Source organism: Lathyrus oleraceus, chromosome 7, assembly GCF_024323335.1.
Source record: "Lathyrus oleraceus cultivar Zhongwan6 chromosome 7, CAAS_Psat_ZW6_1.0, whole genome shotgun sequence".
NCBI lineage: Eukaryota > Viridiplantae > Streptophyta > Magnoliopsida > Fabales > Fabaceae > Lathyrus > Lathyrus oleraceus.
Window position 1 is genome coordinate 451,731,908 of NC_066585.1, and position 17,097 is coordinate 451,749,004.

The 17,097-nt window shown below is 33.7% G+C and overlaps 1 long non-coding RNA gene across 1 annotated transcript; it reads left to right on the forward strand.

Moving 5' to 3' along the window:
• Nucleotides 1–1,175: 1,175 nt before the first annotated feature.
• On the forward strand, nucleotides 1,176–3,071 carry LOC127106958 (uncharacterized). The gene is made up of 2 exons (XR_007795567.1): nucleotides 1,176–1,628; nucleotides 2,740–3,071. It is a non-coding gene; the product is annotated as an uncharacterized LOC127106958 (long non-coding RNA).
• The last annotated feature ends 14,026 nt before the right edge of the window (nucleotides 3,072–17,097 follow it).

Genomic DNA, 17,097 nt, shown 5'->3' on the forward strand with positions numbered 1-17,097 from the left:
AAGTCTATGAATGAAGGTGAATACTTTGAACAACTGGGTCATTCGTCCCGTATCCAAAGATATTCAAAATGACTATAAGAATTCTCCCTCTCATCATTATTCGTTGCTTAAGGCTCATGGCGCACAATTCAAATCACATCTTTAAGTGTTTTTGAGTTTATTTACAAAAATGGATTTACTCTTAAAAGAGAAAAGAAAAGAAAGGGAAAAAGTCATGAAGGTCAAGGTCTTGACATCCAGCCTTCCTGCAGGATCTGTGTGGAAGAGGACTTGTCAATTATCCGATTTAAATTACACTAAAGTCTATGAGTAGAGGTAAATACTCTTAGCAACTGGGTCATGCGTCTCGTACCTAAAGATATTCAAAATGAGGATATGAATGTTCCCTCTCATCACTTCTCTACTGCTTAAGGCTCGTGGCACATAATTTGCATCATAACTAACAAGTGTTGAAGAAGAAACTTTGTCGTGCTTGAACAATAGTCTAGTCTCCAGTTTGTCTACAATGTTCTGACTTATATTGGATTGAGTGTAAAGTCTTGAGATATCTAAAGCAGTTCTAGTACAAAGAAATAATATTGTCAAATGATCAAGAGACTTATGATCATTAACTTAGACATATGAAATAAGCACAATCAAAGAATTTAATTGATCAAAGGAGTCTTTGATCAATTTAATCAATCAAAGTGAAATTCAATTGTTAATCAGACATGAGGAAATCAAAGTTCTCAGAGAAACAAAGCTTAATTATAATGTTGATCTAAAACCTAAGGGAACATAGCAATGTTATTCAAAATTGAAATTAACCAAAACTAATGAGTAATTCCTAACTAAAAATTCTTAAGTCCTAATCAAAATCTAAATGCACTATTATGTAGCTTTCTAAAAAATGGAGTAAATGCTAAAATCTAGAATCTATATGTCAAAGTATTTTTTATTAGAGAGAAATAAAAACATAAGAACTAATAAGAATAAACAAGTATCAAAAAATAATAAAAATAAAAATAAAAAGTAAAAGAAAATAGGCAGGGGTATGAAGTCCGAAAATAGGGTATGAAAATTGACCCAGGGCGCAGACCCATCCAATGTTGCCCACTAGCCTTTAGTTGCTGGTTGGGGATGTGGATAGAGTTCAGAGTGTAAACTAAGAAAAAACATTGGGCCTAAGGCCCAACCGGATCCAAACCAAAGTCAAGGAAGGGGTCTGCGCGTTCAGATCATGCTCACATGTTCATGTTTTCACTACGTTCATCTCAAGCTCTCCTCACCTGAGTTCCAACCACCTCCGCCACGTCGGGATTCGTCACCGGCGGAGGAGGAGGGTCAAAACAACAAATCTTAAACCATTCCCTTCGTCTCACCAAGCTCTATCCGTATTCAACCTTATTTTTCTCTGATTCCAACCAAATCATTCTAACCGAATCAAATCATGTATGAACCCGAGATCATCTTTTCAAAACTTAAAAGCTAAGGAGAAGGAATTAAATCTAATACAGTTAGGGATTTACTTCCTGGGACTAAGAGCTACATTGAAGTAACAATTTGGGTGTAAATCGAAGGAGTGATGAAACGCTTACCGAACAGAGTAACTTCGGAGGCTCTTCCAAGAGATTGATGATGAGCTTCAGGTAATCTTCTTCCAAGACTTCTTTCTTCAAGCTTTAATTGCTCTTCTTCTTCTTCTTCCAGCTTCTGAGTGTGCTTGTGCGTGAGTGTTCTTCCGAGTTCTGTGTTTCTGTGATTCTACTTGTTTTGCTTTGCGTGAGTTATGATGAATTGTAGTAGGGAGAGAGAATTGAGAGAATTCGAATGTGAATGAGAGAGATTGTGGAGAGTGTGAATCTCTGAGATTGAAAGTATTCTCTGAAACTGATTTGTGATTGTGATGACTTTCTGGAAAAAGTGATTGGTTAAGTCATGAAATGGTGATGTGATGAATTTATAGGGATTGAAGATTAACAGGGTTTAACTCTGTTAATATGAGTCAATGCAATTCGGTTATGAGTGATGACACCGTTAATTGTTGAAAATCGTGCAAATTAGTTGTGAATCTGTTAGTTTGTTAATGATACAGATAGTTAGATTGTGAAGTTAGTTATATGATCTGTTAGAGATGTTAGTTGGTTAGATCAAAGTTAAAATGAATGTATTGCTGTTAGTTAATTTTGAAAAGAATAGTCAGTTACAGGAAAACTTCTATTAAACTTGTTAGTTAGAATTTCTGTTTCACAAACTTAGTTATCAGTTAGATTACTGAATTTTTTTGAATGGTGATGACTTTGTTAAAGTTCTTGTTAAGACTGTTATGTTGTTAGTTATTATGGTACTATATAGATGTTACGCAAAGTGTGGATTCGAAATTGAGCTTGTTATAAAGTGAATTGTGTTGAAATGCTAAACTGATATGCTAGTGCCAATTGAAATCATTAGCATGAATTAGATGGAAGATTTGGAATGTTCAAAAAATTGTTGATTAGTAGTTTGAATGATTGAAATGGATAGTTAGTATTAAGGCATCAATTAATGTACAATATTGTTGTTACAATGCCTTCAATGGATGAACTGGTGCGAAAACAAGTGAATAGGATGCTGATTCTAAACTTGTACTATTAGTGAGAATTATTTCTGTTTGAATTGTTGCTTGTGTTAGTGTGGCTATGCTGGCTTGTTTGATAAAATTGAACAGGTAGGTAAATGAACTGCCATGCTTAGGAATTGTGATTGGTTTGTTTGATGCAGGGCTTGCTCTATGCTTGGAGTTTTTCCATGATCTCAAGGTTGCTTGAAATGAAACCACCATGAATGACTTGAAGTAACATGGTTACTTATAGATAAAGAAAGCTCGGGATTGAAGCCACAAGGAAAGATGGACAAATGAAGAAACAAAGTGAACATTTAGGATTAGGTTTAGATTAGTCGACTTTGGTCAATTGGTTGAGCAAAAAGTCAATAGTTGACCAAAGTCAAATGTAGGTCAAAATAAAGTTTTTTGTAATTTTTGTATGAGTTATTTGTAAATGGTATTGTATGAATGAAATGAATATTTTGGATGAAAATAGTTCTTTATTTGATGACATGTGCCTTATTTTCAAAAAAGAAGCTTTCAGTCCAAAATTATATTTTAATCACCTTGAATCATATGGACCTTGAATGTACCATGATTCATGAATCAATGGACTATTAATGCACTATGAACTTCAAGTGAAACATGAAACTTGAATGAAACACGAATAAAAACTTTGGACCAAATGAATCATCAGAAAAAAAATAATGTCATAAACCATGATCAACAAATGATTGATTCCAAATACCAATAGCAAACTTGATGAATGATTCTAATGGAAATGATATGATGTAAACCAAAATGACCAAATAACCCTTTCCCATGAATTAGGATTTCAATCACAAGATCAATAGACAAACTACATTGTCCACAAATGTCAAGCATCCCAAAATTAGGGTTTTATACTCAATCCAAGATCAAGATGCAACTCACACAAACAAGGATAATAAGCTAAGAAATAAGGCTCTACAAACAAATCCAAATCAAAAGGTCCACAATAGTCATGAATCAAGAACTAGGGTTTCATGTATTAATTCAAGGATAGACTTTCCAAATTGTCTGCAACACCACAATCCCTAGGGCTTAATTCTTGGGCAAACTCTAGGGTCTTGTTAGACATAAATAACCACAATTTTGAATCTATGATGATGTTGATACGATGGATGATATGAATGCATTTAACATGAAATGATTGCAGATGAATCTTAAACCAAAAGTCAAATAAAATGTGAAAATGAGGGAGGATTTTGGGGTATGACACCTGTGTGCTTGAGCAAGGAAGTATCTTGTTTGTGTACTTGAGAAAGTAAGTCTCTTTCTAGGTTGATTAAGCATAAGTCTCTTGCAAGGTTGCTTGAGCAGAAGTCTCTTTCTAGGTTGATTAATTTGTAACTTGTTTGGTTATAGTGAAAAGCTCTTGTTGAGGCAAGGGGACTAGACTACTCTTAGTTGAGCAGAGGAACCATAATAATCTTTGTGTGTTGCTAGCATTTTGAAAACTTTATTTGCGTTGTTATGTCTATTTCTGATATCAAAATTCGAACCTTGTTACAGAATCTGTACTTGCTGGTTCATAAGTGAAACAAATTTTTTGGAATACACAATTCACCCCCCCCCCCCCCCCCTTCTTGTGTATTTTTCTCACCTTCAGTAACTCTCCCATATTTTTACTCTATTTTATATCTATGGAAAACTGGCATCTAGTATGGAGGTTCTATCTTGCTGAGTCGGATTCCTGTTGTAATTTTGATTTGAATTATGTCTATTAGAAGGTCCTGCTTCTTGTCTCTACCCCTGGTTCTAATTTGCAGTGTTTCCTCATTAATAACCCTGGTTGCCTTGATATGTTCCTTGCCTCTGTTTATTTTTGAAATTTTGTTCCTCAGGGGACAGATGTCGAATACGATGCTCCAGGAATGGGTGTGATAAGATACACCAAAAGCAATACACCAGGGATGACAGTCCTCCATTGCATATATTTAGCCGAAGAATCGGAGCAAAGCAAGTTAAAGTCGAGCAAATATTAGAAGGAATGACCAAAGAATGAGGGGAAAATATCCAAGTGTGCAAATTTTGGACTTAGTGAACATTAGATTGAAAAAGGAGCAAAAAAGAGTGACGCATCGAAGATAATCACATCCACCATCGCGCACGCGATAGGACATCAAAAGCTGCATCATGCACGCGATGCATTGTTTCACGCGCGTGATTGTCACTTTTCTTGGCCTTTTTCTGATGCGTTATGATCCATTATGACACCTTTAAAAGGGGAAATTTTGCACTTTCACAAGGATTATGAAATTTGTCACTAGGAGCATAATTTTACAGCATCAAAGGGTGATTTTGAGAGCATTGAAGGCCAATCATTCAAGGGAACTCATATGTTATTCTTCTTTATTCAATTGCTATTGTAATTTTGACTATGAGTAACTAATCTTCTCTAGGCTAGGTTGTGTGATGATGAACGTAATTCAATCTTGTTGGTATTATATGTTGGTTTGACTTTGTATGAATCCTTTGAATTATAATCTTATTCAGTTGTTTCTTAATCTTAATGCTTTTTATTTGAGATACTTTGTTAATTTGATATTAGACACATATGGATTAATGACCCTTAGCCTATGTGTTAGACCTATGACAGTTGTTCTACTTACGCTGGTTGAATAGGGATATGAATCCCTGAGTAGTGGCCAAGATAATTAACATTCTGTACATCGCTTAATCCAGCTTACACTGGAAGACTAGGATAGAAAGCTCCGGGTAGTGGTTAGTGAGTTATTTCATGAGGGATTGGCTATAATGGTTTTATAGTTCGTCGTGAGATTATAAGGATTAGATCATTCATGCAAGGCATCATACATAAACAAGGGAGGATAAAGAGATTCTAATACACAACCTAACTGTCTTAATACTTATTTTTTACACTCTAATTTATTTTTCGTTCTAAAATCTGAACCTCCCTCCTAATTTACTATTTTTCCTTTATATTGCATAATTATTGGCTTGTTCAAACACAATCCATATGGATTCGATCTTTTATTACTACGATACTATCAATACACTTGCCGAGAAGTCATAAAGTTTTTGGTGACGTTGCCGAGGACTGTTGATTGAAACATGGCAACGCTTTATGCAATGTATTTTAATTTTTCTTAGTCTTCATTGGTTTTTGTTCATTTTCTTGTTTATCATAGTGCTATTGGGGTATTTTATGTTTGTGTATGCATAGTTCAGGATCATCATTCCTACCATTTGATCCAAAAATTAAAAGAACTCCACATGCTCTAAGAAAAATAGCTAGAGAAGCGAGTCTGGATGAAGGGGTCCAACTAGAAGTAGACCCACCAATACTTTCTTCTGATTCAGAAGAGGAAGATAGCATGGCGACACCAACACCCCTCACTATGGGGGATTACTGTAAACAGATTGATGAATGACAGGTTTCTAAAGGGTTTGTACCAGCATACCTAGATAACTTTGATACTAAGAATTTTGTGCTTTCACGTCTAAGAGACAATCCGTTCGACGGGAACACTAATAGAGATCCATGGGCTCATCTTGCACGCTTCTACAAAACCGTTTCGATATGAAAAACTGATGATGTCATAGACGACCAGGTAAAGTTACGATTGTTTGGTTTCTCACTCATTGGAAGGGGAACAAATTGGTTACTATGTCTTCCAAATGGAACCATTCGAACATGGAAGGAGCTAGAGGATAAGTTCTTAGAAAGATTTTTCACCACTATCCAGTTTACTAATAGGAGAGCTAAGATTGTCAATTCAAGCAAACAGACACAGAGTCACTGTATGATTCTTGGGAGTGATTCAAGTTACTACTATGCAAATTCCCCAATCATAATATGAACAATATGGAGCAAATGCAAAATTTCATTAAAGGCCTAAAGAGTCAGACACGTATGCTGCTAGATGCTTCTACGGGAGGCACGATTAGACAAATGACTGAACCACATGTAAAGGACCTCATTGAGAAGATTTGTATGAATGTGTATCATTATAAAGTTGAAAGTTCGGTTAAGCTTGAAGATAGTGGCACACCTAAAGGTATGTTACCTTTTGAAACGCATACTGCATTATTAGCTCAAATTGAATTGTTAAATAAGCAGCTAGTTGAAGGCTGCTTAAATAAAGCTAACGCGAGCTAGGTACAATCACTTAAGTGTGACTTTTGTGGAGGAGGACATGAAAACGGAAGGTTTTCTTTGGAAGGGGTAAGTGAAAAGGCCCAATTTGAAAATTTTCAGAAGAACAACCCTTATTCCAATACCTACAGTCCGGGATAGAATGATCATCCAAATTTTCCTTGGAGAAACAACCAAAACCAAAGTGGTACCCAAGCTATGCAACAAAAACAACAAGCTTCCAACTTTCAAACGAAGCAATCACAGTTGGAAGAAGCTTTGTAGAGTTTCATTAAGGCCACTCAGAGTGGTTTGGAGCAGGTTAATAGGAATCCTAAAATTTTGGCTAGAAACTGTGAAGCGTCAAATAAGAATTTGGAGACTCAAATTGGTTAGTTATTTAGACAAATAACAACTTTGCCTAGCTCAAGTGGAGGATTCATCCGTAACACCGTTGATAGTCCCGATAATGAAACATGTAAGGTTGTGGAGACAGATTTTGAGTTGGTTTCTAGAAAGGGGTAAGTAGAAAAAATTAAAAAGGATAAAATTGAGGAAAAGAAAGTTGAAATTAAAAATGAGGAAAATGGAAACCAAGGCGACAAAGAGGAAAGAGGAGTCATCCATGATTACTTCATTGATAAAAAATCTCCTTCAAAGAGAACAAAAGATCAAATTCTGAATGAACCAAATCCACTGTTACCAGATTATATAAAAATCCCATATCCCATCATTAATAAGAAACTGGTAGAAGAGGATGAGGCAGGAATTAGGCTTAACTAGCAACTCCCATATCCCATCATTAATAAGAAACTCCCATATCCCATCATTAATAACAACTAGCAACTTAAGCCTAGGACTTTCTTTCGGTGGTGTAGCCTTAAATTCTTAGTAATATTACTTGAAAGATATTTTCTTTCCACCCTCTCTTTGGAGTTAGGTAGAACTATTGTTCTTAGAGTTTATGAAAAAGATTATGTTTGGAGTTGCTCTTGGAAGTGAGTAATATTTTAAGTTTGGGGTTGGGGTACTAGAGAATATGATCCAAAATTTAAAAAAAATATTGTGAAAAAGAAGTGTAAAAAGCCACTTCTTCAATAAAAATGAATGAATGAGAAAAGAAAAAGAATGACATGGTAAGAAGGATCACAAATCTCTTGTACTAACAAAAAGGTATGATGAATGAAGGAGAACTAGGAACCTAACTCCAAAGGTTTAACCCAACTTTCCTAAATATATCCTACCCTATTATAAGCCAAGTTACAACATGGAAAGTCCTCTAATATGTGTGTTGTGATCTCTTTGATAAAAAAAATTTAGAATGTAATCAAGCTAAGTTTAATTGATTTTGCATGTTAATTTAGTGATCAACCTTTCCATTGAGTGAGTTATAGTGAGCTGAGAGACATGTTGAGTACTCGTCAATGTTGAGGATTTTTTCAAATTCTCCGGATAGAAGTTGAAAGCTAGAACATGGTCAGGTAAAAGAAAAATTTTATTTGGTGATGTTCGATTATTATTGTGCGACTTGTTGTCTGTTGAAATGTGCAGTTACAAATGAGTTACTTGAGGACAAGCAACGATTCAAGTTTGGGATTGTGATGACAGTCCATCATTGCATATATTTAGTCTAAGAATCGAAGCAAAAAAAGTGAAAGTAGAACAAATATGAGAAGGAATGACCAAAGAGTGAGGGAAAAATAGCAAAGTGTGCAAATTGTCGACTTAGTGAAAATTTTAGTGAAAAAGGAACAAAAAATAGTGAAGCTTCAGAAATAATCACATCCACCATCATGCAACATCGACACGCGGTAGGGCATTAAAAGCTACATCACGCGCGCGTGATGTAGGGTATCACGCGCATGATGGTCACTTTTCTGGGCCTTTTTCTATCGCGTTCTAACCATTCTGACACCTTTAAGAGGGGAAATTCTGTACTTTCACAAGGGCTATGAAATTTGGCATTGGGAGCACGATTTTACAACATCAAAGGATGATTTTGAGAGCATTGGAAGCCACTAAGGCCAATCCTTCAAGGTAACTCATATGATATTATTCTTTATTCAATTGGTATTGTAATTTTGACTATGAGTAGCTAAACTTCTCTAGGTTAGGTTGTGTGATGATAAACCTTATTCAATCTTGTTGACATTATATGTTGGTTTGACTTCGTATGAATCCTTTGAATTATAATCTTATTCAATTATTTCTTAATCTTAATGCTTTTATTTGAGATACTCTGTTAATCTGATATTAGACACATAGAGATTACTGACCCTTAGCCTATGTGTTAGACCTAGGGCAACTGTTCTACTTACGCTGGTTCAATAGGGATAGGAGACCCCGAGTAGTGGTCTAGGAAATTAACATTATGTACATCGCCTAACCCTGCATATGCTGGGGGACTAGGGATAGAAAGCTCCAAGAAGTGGTTAGTGATTTATTTCGTGAGGGATATGTTATAACAGTTTTGTTAGTTCACCGTGAGATTATAAAGATTAGACCATTCATATAAGGCATCATACATCAACAAGAGAGGATAAAGGGATTCTAATACACAACCTAGCAGTATTAATACTTCTGTTTTACACTCGTAATTTGTTTTCCGTTCTAAAACCTTACCCCCCCCCCCAATTTACTGTTTTTCCTTTATATTGCACAATTATTGGCTTGTTCGAACACAGTCCATGTGTATTCGATCTTTTATTACTGCGGCACTATCGGTACACTTGCCAAGAAGTCATCAACTAAGTAGTAACATATGATGGAGCATAAAAGTAATAAAGAACATAATCAATTATTTACCCAGTTTGATGGAAATACACCTACGTCTAGGGACCGAGTCCACAACCCAAGAAAGGAAATTCAGTATTAATAGCTTAGTACAATTAGATTTACAAGCAACAACAAACCCCGTGTTTTTCAATTCCTCTTCCTAACTACCCAATGACTTTCTATTTAAAGCTTCCCCCTAAATATGATAGCCTACTCACTTTCTTCTCTGCCACAATCCTAGTGACATGGAAAACAACCATTAACCCTTAGTGATCAACTTCAATATTCACAAGATAAAGAATGTTGAATATTAAAACTCAACTTGACCAACCTTCTATGCCAAGTTACTGAAACATAGACAATGTAATTTACTACTTTATTGGATGGTGGACAAAAACCAGTTTGATGGTCACAAGTGCAAAGTTCACAAAAAGCAACATGTTAAGGTTTATTTGGTACCTCCTGCATTTCCTTGAGCTTTTGTGGGGATTTTGATAATTTCTTGGTGAGTTCTTCCACAGTTTGAGTAAGGAACTTATTCTGAGCCAAGATTATGTTGTTTGTTCCCAATTCTATGACTCAAACTTTTCTTTGTGAAGAACCTCTATCATATTGGACAGGTTGGTCGTTAAGTGCCACTCGTCCAATAATAACTATCACATCTTATGAAGTTTTAGACATTAAAGAACCATCTGCAGCTACGTCTAATAGAATTTTCTATTGTGGTTGAAGTCCGTTTCAAAAAATAAGAATCTGAGTAAGATCATCAAAACCATGGTTAAGATATTTTCTCAACATAGACTTGTAATGCTCTCATGCTTCACATAGTGTTTTGGTTGAACCTTGAGAAAATACGGTAAAAACAGTCTTGGCTTCCATGAACTTATTATGCGGAAATCACCTATTAAGAAACTTATCCTTAAGTAAATTACAGTTGGTCATAATCTAAACTGGTTGGTCTAAATACCAATCTTTTGCTTTACCGATTAATGAATGAGGAAATAATCGCATAAACACAACTTCTTCTGCTTCAGATGTGCTGAGTGTACCGACAAGCTCATAGAACTTGGTAAGATGAGTATATTAATCTTCATGGTCAAGTCCAATAAAAGGATTTACATATATGATTTTAAGCAATCCGTTCTTCATCTCGGTTTGTCTGGTATTGATCTGAATCTGACAATATGGGCCAAGCGTCTTGGGCTGTTGTGATACGACATTCCACCAACCTCAATGTTATTGTTGTTGTTGTTGTTGTTGCTGTTGTTAATGATGATGATGAGGTTATTTTTATTCATGTTGTTGTTGTTGACATTGTTGTTGTTGTTGTCATCCTGTTAAGCCATGACTTTTCTAATACAAGAGATGCTGAAGAAATAGAAGTAGAAGTTCATTCCCGTTGATTCCTTTTCTTGGCTAGAAGCTTTTGTTTTCTATTCTTACTGTTGTTTTGTTGAGATTTTCTTTTGATTTTTGGATCAAGGAGTAATTGATCTTCCTTAGTTTTTCCTTGCATAAACAGAAACCATAAGCCTAACTTAACAAGTGAACAAACATGATGGATATAAAATATATACATAATATTAACAAATGCAAAATTGCTTAAAATGATTAAAAAAATCCGCTATGCTTGTAATATCTAAACGTCAATCCCCAACAACAACACCATTTTGATGCGTAGAATCAAAAGTAAGCATTTTATTATCATATCCATATAGACTAGTGCGATAATACCGCTGTTCAACAGTTAATATAATTTTAAGTGATGATTGTAAGGAATGTAAAAATGGTAAATGATATGTAAAAGAACAGATATATGAACTTACTGGGATTAAGTTCATTAACCTATTTCATATGTATTTTCCTAATCAGATATATTAATCCTAGTTATTAATCAATATTATGACGTACCGCTAGCAAACGTTGTTTAAGTCTAAACAAAGATGTGATTTCAACCGTATTGTTCAATCGACGATCTCTCATCCTATTAAACAATACGATAACATTAAGAATCAGTACTTTTGGTGAATATAAAACCTAAATATATATCTAGAGTGTAGTGTTTAATAGATGATTATCTTAAATCAAGATGAGAACTGTATTTCTTAATAACTATTCAAATCTAAATCAAACATTGAAAGCAAGGATAATCATCAATAGTAATGAATAACTAGATTATCGATAATATCATGATAAAAAAGAATACTTATGAGCATGATTAATTACATCTAATCCTAACAAGAGAGAGATTTAGTTACTCATTGTCATGATAGCTTGGTAGAAATGAGAACAATATAGATGAATTAGCATCAACATTGATTTCTCGACAATTGTTGCGTATCCACCTTGTTCTCTCTATTTTTAATCTGTTTTCTATCTCAGGAAAAGTGTCATGATCCTTTATGGTTATGTCTGAATGCTTTTTATACTGGTCCTAAAATCCTGATCTAGCTTAGCGAGCAAATGTATCGCCTAGGAAGATGACCTTCCTTCACCATGAAGAATTCTGAATCGCCTTCTTAAAACCCCCTTCCTCGCCTAGTGAGAGTTTGGCTCGCTTAGCGAACTTTCTCGCTTTGACCTTGCTAGGTCTCACTAGGCGAAACTGTTGATTTTTGGGATCTTGAACATTCTGAATTTTCTCTCCTGGAGCTCTATATGACTCAATAGGAGAGAAGGTTGATTTTTGAATACTTGAAATTTTTGCCTTCTCTCACCTGCTGCTCCCTAGTCGAGAAGGCCGGTTTTGGATTTCTTGAACTTTTTGCCTTCTCTCGCCTAGTGCTCGCTATGCTAGATTGTTGATTTTGGAATTCTTATAGTTTCTAGCTCCACTCGCTGCCTAGTGCTCACTATGGCTCGCTAGGTGAGAATAGTGAAGCTCAAATTCATGCTTTGCTTGAACAATCTTCAAGGTGAGTATGAATACCTACAAAAAAATGGTTAGAATCAGTTACCCAATGCATAATTGACTGGTATCCAATATTTGCACTATGGTTGGAGCTTTATGTTTGAAACTTACAAAACAAGTCAATAAATACCCTAATTCTAGTGTCAATTTACCATATTTTGGCACTTATCAATCTCTCACCCTTTTCCTCTCACGTAATCAATATCAGGTATTTGTATTTATTTTACATCTTTTTTTGATGAGCTATGGATACATATTGAGGAACTATACGTGATGTGTGTTTTGAGAAAATTTATCGATGCTAAATTTAATGGTAATGGTTCAATTGCTTTGAACTCTTAAATTTAAGACAAAATCGTGATTGCACAATTCAAATAATCGAAAGTGTGTATGTGATGTTTTGTTCATAATTCAACCAATTGAATTATTTGGGTTTGAATTAGGTTTTAAGCATTGCTTTATGTGTTTGATTAATTGATTAGGGCTTTATTATTGTGATGTTGTAAACCTAATGATTATTTAACTAATTGTATCTAGGTTACATTCTTTAACCCATTTACGCTAAATTTATTGTATTCTTGTTTCAATTAGTAACTATTGTATTCGTTTATTTATCTAAATTTGTGATGTGGGTGAGCTACTTGTTTATATTTTAGTATTCATTATATTTGTAATGTTGTCAACAAATTGATTACATATTTCTCGCGTTTAGAAGAAGCTTGTCAAATTCCTTAAAGACACGGAGGAATCGAGAATTCAGGTCAATCCTAAAAACGATAACCTCGTTAACTTGATCTAATCATTCTTGGCCCTACTGGAACTCATTATGAAGGTGATGTTTTTCATATTGAAATCACAATACCCGGTACTAAACTATTCATATTTAGTTTCTCTTTTTTTATCCCCAAGTATTGTTTTTCAACTAGAGTTCCTTGTGTGACTCTTGTGATTAATGAACCTTGTTGGACTATTGAATATATTGGTTAAGTTTTTCAACTAGACTTCCTTGTGTGACTCTTGTGATTAATGAACCTTGTTGTCATATCATTTCATGTTTATTCTTATTTCTACTATGTCAAAAATAATTATGCAGTATGAATGGCCCTTACTTTGGAATACCTTTGTTGCTTATTTGGTTATTTTGACTATTTTTCTTGTTGCTGAACATACTAGTCTTTGATGCTTCAAGTTTTGGGGAATGCTAAAGTTATTGTGGTTATTTTTCATATTCATAAATCATGTTATTGTGATAGGAATGACTGAGTTTGAGACTACAATCATGGTATTGTGTTTTATAGTGAAACAAATAAGAGATTAAGAAAGAAGATGGTTTATAAAATGCAACTTTGTTTGTTATTTTCAAGATTTTGCATATCAACATTTCCTTTAGAAATTCTTGAAAACATGAAACTCTCTATGAAAGTCTTTCTTGATACGGTGAATGTCGTAATAGATGTGAAGAAGGTTAAAATAGTTTTGAGTATATGTCATGAAGAGTTAGTATTTGTTTTTTATGATATTGATATATAAAGTTCTGTTAATAGTATTTGTAACATGTTGGATGGTGTTGAGGAGTATCTTTAAGGATCCCGTAACAATTATAAATTAAAAATGATGTTAGTTAATATGACTAGGTTCTGAGAAAATTATGTTTAGGGTGATTAGATAGAGAGACAATATTTGAATTAGCCAAGGCCTCTCACATTCAAAAAGTTGTGTTTGGGGTACATTTAGAGAGCTTTGGTCAACATATAAAGGAAATATAAGTCTCATTAAAAAATTTGTTTATTTTTTCAAATTTGTGTAGAAAGCAAATTATACAAAGTTAATGCAGTACAATTTAAATTGTTATATTATATGATCATGTATTAAGGGATCCTAATAAATGTATTATATGTCGTTGGATCTTGTTTTGTTTTGTTATCTGCTTTCTTGAGGATACGAAGGAGGTTAAGTTTTTTCAAGGACTGTTTTAGACTTGGGTGATGTTGTTTATTGATATATTGGAACATATTATTTTAGTTTTCCATACTCATAATTCAAGCTATTGTTTTATTCTGTTTGTTTATTGATATATTGGAACATATTGTTTTAGTTTTCCATACTCATAATTCAAGTTATTGTTTTGTTTTGTTTGTTTATTGATATATTGGAACATATTGTTTTATTTTTCCATACTCATAATTCAAGCTATTATTTTATTTTGTTTTTAAGTCTCAGGAAGAAGTTAAAAGATTCTAGGTCATTCCGAATTGGAATGACATTCCAGTCATATGTGCGGAAGATAAGGCAAATTAAGTTCAAGTAGAACATGCATTTGATGCAGATGATGTCATTTGTAGATGAAGAATGGTCAACTATGCATATTGATTTAGAGGAATCAAGTTTTGCAACAAAGAAAAAAGTTCAATATACTCGTGCTTATAAATCATTGAAAGATTTTGTGCAAGTTAACAGAAAAAGGATGGAAGGAAATGTTAAGAAGTGGTGCAAGAAGTGTTAAATGAAATGAAGATGATTGTTGATTGTGATGACACTTTATGCTATAGAGCAATAAATTGGTTGATTGAAAATCCGAACAAAATAACGGTTCTAAAAAGCTTTTCCCTTGAGTGACAAGAAAAAGTATCTATTTTCTTCCATGCCTTAAGAACAAGGTAAATTTTTATACCTTGGTATTTATGTTAGTTTTTAAAAGTAAGATAGAGTTTTTGCTAACTTTGTATTTTTTATTTGTGCAGGGAAACAATTGAAGGATGAAAATTTGAGTTGAACTCTATTATAAATGTGTATTTGACATTTGTTATGAAGTTATTATATTAGTAGTTTATTTATCTAAAAATTGTATTTGAGGCTACTTATTATTGTTAAAAAAACATGTGAATTATGTTTATTCTAAATCAATTAGCATAAAGTCAATCAAATCAGATGAAAGTAATTATGATTGTTGTAGTACATGTAAGCACCACAAAATTGAATAGCATGTTCGTGGATGTGATTACAAAGAACGCAATAAATAATTGAGTCTCTTAAGAACATGCAATCTTACGCGGCCAACAAAATCAGATTTAAAAAATAAATGATTAACACTACCTTTTTTTTTTGCCAAAATTGTTGGAACATAACAAAGAATCGGAAGGAACAATACTCTTACGAGGAAAATTATGCCTTTGTTGAATTTTATTGGTAGCAAGTCGCAAAATAAAAAGAGAAACATTCAAAGAATAAACTTCAAACCAAATTATCCATCTCTCAATCTCAACGATGAACTACCTCAGTCTTTGTTAGAATATGGTAAGTTTGTTTCATAGAATACCTATGAGTTGGATTAGGTCTACAACACCAAACATCTAACTCATTAGTCTGCAAATAAAAATTAACTAACAAACAAGAGAGCAAGAGGTAAGATGAAAGCAAACACAAGCGTTTGACTTAGGATCCACTACCAAACAAGTCAAGGGATCCAAACATATGGCACAACCTAGGGATGATCTATCACTAACTCAAAGTGTCAAATATATGATCAAATGATCATCTATCAACATATTGAATTAGAGAAGATTGAATCAACCTAAGAGTCGATCTATGGATGACTTGAAATGTAGAAGCATTGATCAACCAAGTTAACAACTCAAGCTCAAACATCAAGTTGCACAAAAAATTAATCAAAAAAGTATTTAGAAGAGTTAAGTTTTGTAATTGGTGTCTGGAAGTTATTCTAAAGAGGAACCTTTATCAACCATATAGGTACCATTTGAATGTTTGGTCTGTGTAACTATATGGAACTTTGGATACTTGAGACATGCTTTTATGACCTTGTGTGTTCTCTGTCTCTTTTTTATTTTTAGTGTTGTGTTTTCATGTCTAACTTGCAAAGATATTATCGATAGAAGCTAGTGTTGTGTTTCTATTTTCTTTCTCCCTCACTATATCGAGTTTTCCGCTGATTCCGTCGACCTCTCCACCCGTTTCAACCGTAATATCTCATTTTCCACTCCCTTCATTGCCTTTTCTATGATCAGTGTTTCTGAATCTTCCATGCTTCTGTTATTGTTGCACTTGGAGGCATCATTATAATTCATCCTAACAACACTCCCTCTCGTCAGGCCGCATTAATCCATTTTACCATGCTTTTGAATCTTCCATGCTTCTGTTATTGTTACAAGAATATACATAACTTTATTACTAATAAAGAAATCAAAGAACATGAAATACAACTAACATATTTATCATATATAATACATATATAATGCAGTAAAATTGATAAATAGTATACATACATATACATATAATAGAGAAAGGTAAAGCTGACTCACATATATATAATACAATAACTATGTAAAGCAAAAACATATGTACGTAATTGATAGAAACCTCACATATATTCAAATATAAAGCAGTAAATAGATAGTACATGGAATTACTGATATGATATACAACTAACATGTTTATATTTATGCAAATAAGAAAGACGCATATCATTAGCCAATTTAATATATGATAATTATGCACATTAGAAAATCATCTTGAACATAATCTATTTTCTACCTTCTAAACATGAATCCCCTAAAATTCAGTAAAGTTGTTTATACATATCAATGTTTTAAAAATCGGATCGGAGATCGAACCAGTGAAATTTACTGTTTAAGGTTCAATTGGTTCAACCGGTTCAACCTACGGTCGAATCATTTATTAAATAAACTAATA